This window comes from Humulus lupulus, chromosome 7, assembly GCF_963169125.1.
Source record: "Humulus lupulus chromosome 7, drHumLupu1.1, whole genome shotgun sequence".
Classification (NCBI taxonomy): domain Eukaryota; kingdom Viridiplantae; phylum Streptophyta; class Magnoliopsida; order Rosales; family Cannabaceae; genus Humulus; species Humulus lupulus.
In genome coordinates this window covers 23401672-23404728 of record NC_084799.1, presented here as the reverse complement: position 1 = coordinate 23404728, position 3057 = coordinate 23401672, and the positions used below count along the sequence as shown (strand labels likewise).

The following is a 3057-nucleotide window of genomic DNA, read 5'->3' as shown; positions in this document are numbered from 1 at the left end:
TAAGGACGTTCTTAAGTCTAATTCTTCTTTTACTTCATACCTTCTTCCTCTTTTTGGTGAATTAGTTGACCTAGACCTAGGATCAAAATAATTCCATTGTTGTGAATTGACAGATAAATCTTCAAGGGCGTCCCACGCCTCTTGTCCTTGAAATTTTAAAAATTTTCCAGTATGCATAGATTGAATCATTTAACGATTAGAGGGAGTCAAACCATCATAAAAATATTTTACAAGTCTCCATTTTTCAAAACCATGATGAGGACATTTTAATAATAAATCTTTAAATCTTTCCCAACATTCATAAAACTCTTCATTATCTTTTTGAAAAAACTCGGAGATTTCTCTCCTTAGACTATCAGTTTTAGACATTGGAAAAAATTTCAACAAGAATTTATTATAAAGTTGATCCCAAGTAGTTATAGACCCAGTGGGAAGGGAATTTAACCAAGCTTTTGATTTGTCTTTTAATGAAAAAGGAAACAATCTTAGTTTGACCGACTCATCAGAAAAATTTTGAAATTTAAATGTTGAGCAAATTTCTAAGAAATCTTTGACATGCATGTAAGGATCCTCTCTATCTAACCCATAAAAAGATGGCAACAATTGAATGATTGCTGGTTTAAGCTCAAAATGAGTAGCAGAAGTTGTAGGTAAAACAATGCACGAAGGAGCATTAGATGAAATAGGTGCAAAATATTCAAGCAAAGTTTTTTCAGGCACAACATTTTCATCAACAATATTAGCAATAGGTTCCATGATGCTCAAATTTTTACTAACACTTTCAATTTCAAATAAAGATAAACGTCTTTTTACTAATCGTTTTTTAGAGTTACGTTCCCAATGATGCATACAGTTTTCACAAACAAGGTAACAAGGATAATCTCAAACAAACAATTTTCTGATGTGGAAGATCAGTTAAAACCGCAACCACAGAGCATACTTAGAATTTTTAGAGATTTCACAACAATAATTCTTATGGTTTACTTGTCCCCAGGCCTATTTGATTCCACTTACTCGCGCACTACTAACAACTCCCCGATGTTAATTAGTAGAGGCGGATGGGAATTTTGGTCAAATTTCCTTTAAGCAAGAATTGCTTATGGTGAAAGGACAAGATTTAGGTTTCTCTTTTTTTTTTTCAAGTATTTTTCACAATATTACGCTAAAATATTAAAGAAGACAAAGAAAAATAAGGCAAAAATTAAATAAGACTAAAATTTAAGCAAGAGTAGGGAGGCATAACATGTCATCAACCATAACAAAACTAAGGTAAAAACTAGGAGGCACAAGTGCCATCAACTTAAACATAAGATAGAGGACTAGGAGGCAAAAATTGCCATCAACTAGCTAGGAGGCAAAATTGCCATCAACTAGTAATTTGCGGAAATTAAATAAAATAAAAATTACAACAAATGTCAAGAGGCACAAGTGCCATCAATTAACAAAGATATAAAAGAAATAAAATTACAACAAAATTATAACAAAATTAGGAGGCACAAGTGCCATCGACTATAAAAATTAAAAGGATAGATAGGAGGCACAAGTGCCGTCAACTAAAAAAAACAATAAATATAAATATAAGTATATATATTTTTTTATGGGTGGTTGAACGTCCCAAATTTTCTTTTTATCTTTTTTTTTTTTTTTTTAGATTTTTATAGATATATATTTTTTTTAGTTTTTTTTTTTAAAGTGCAAAAAAAATTAAAATAACTAGTAGAAGAATCCACTAACCTTGAGATAAATTTCGTTTCTTTTCTCTTGCAACTCCCCGGCAACGGCGCCAAAAACTTGATAGACCCAAAACGGGTATGTTTAAAAATTTATATATCGCAAGCGCACGAATCGTCCATATAGAATAGTGATCGTAAGCAAGGATGTCGAACCCAAAGGAGTTGTCTAAAATCGAAAATGAAACTATTTTAAATCAAAAGTAATAAATTCTAACCTAGTTCCAAAGATTGATAAGTTTTAATATTATGAACATAAAATAAAAGATTGAAAAATAAAGCTATTTAAGATAATGAAAATAAACCAATAATGAGTTGAAAATAAGTGTTAAAAGAAAAGATTATTAAGATACTAGAATCCACAAAATGTAAGTTTAATAATATTTATTAGTATATTGATTCACAAGTGTTAGTGATAGTTAAAATAATTTAAACTATCCTTTTTCAAAAAGATTTATAATTTCAAACACAAATTTCTTATAAAAAGATAGGATTTTTCTTCACTTTTCAAAATTATAATTTCAAAGCATTTAGTGTAAATCAAACTAATGAAATAACAAATAAATCAATGAACATTATTTATAAGGCAAAACATAATATTTTTGTTCTAAGCATGGATGTGTACAATTTAATGACACATCTTACACAAAGAATATTATGTTTATGCACTAATGAAGAACAAAGTGTAAATATGTTCTAACAATCTAAAATACAAGATATTTAAGATGAAAGAAGTATATGAAGAAGAAAAATCCATAGACTTTGTTGTATTACAATGGAAATCAACATACAACATAAATATTATCTAGTTACAAGTTGCTTCATCATGATCTTAATAATCTTATGAAAAAGATTAGAAGCACATAACTAGAGTAGAAATTACAAAATCAAAGACATACATACTTGCAAAATGCTCTTGAAAAACCCAAATGGAAGAGAGAATGGTAGATAGAAAATGAGAGAAAAAGATGGTAACCAAAACTAAGCACACTAAAATGGTCTTGAAATTCCATATTTATAGCCAAAGTGAGATTATTAAAATAATCAATTTAAATTAATTAAATTGATTAGATTAATTAAATAAAATAAATATGGTATGTAGAGGTAAATAATAGGGTGTAATGATGATGTTGTGGTAAAAATGTGTAGACAAAATGGTAAAAAGTTGGCATTTTGTCATAGGGGACAAATGAGCAAATTGATGGGCTCAAGGGGATTTTGGTACGGCTGGTTGCTGGGTGTTGGCGCAGGAGGCAAATGGCTGGGGGCTTGGGCCGTGTGGTTGGTGGCAAGCCCACGGTTTGGGCTTGGCTGAAGGCAAGGCCCA

General features: G+C 30.1%; 1 non-coding gene across 1 annotated transcript; it reads left to right on the top strand.

The window, feature by feature from the left end:
• Positions 1 to 247: 247 nt before the first annotated feature.
• On the top strand, positions 248 to 354 carry LOC133792995 (small nucleolar RNA R71). Its single transcript, XR_009874461.1, has one exon. It is a non-coding gene; the product is annotated as a small nucleolar RNA R71 (small nucleolar RNA).
• Positions 355 to 3057: the final 2703 nt, after the last annotated feature.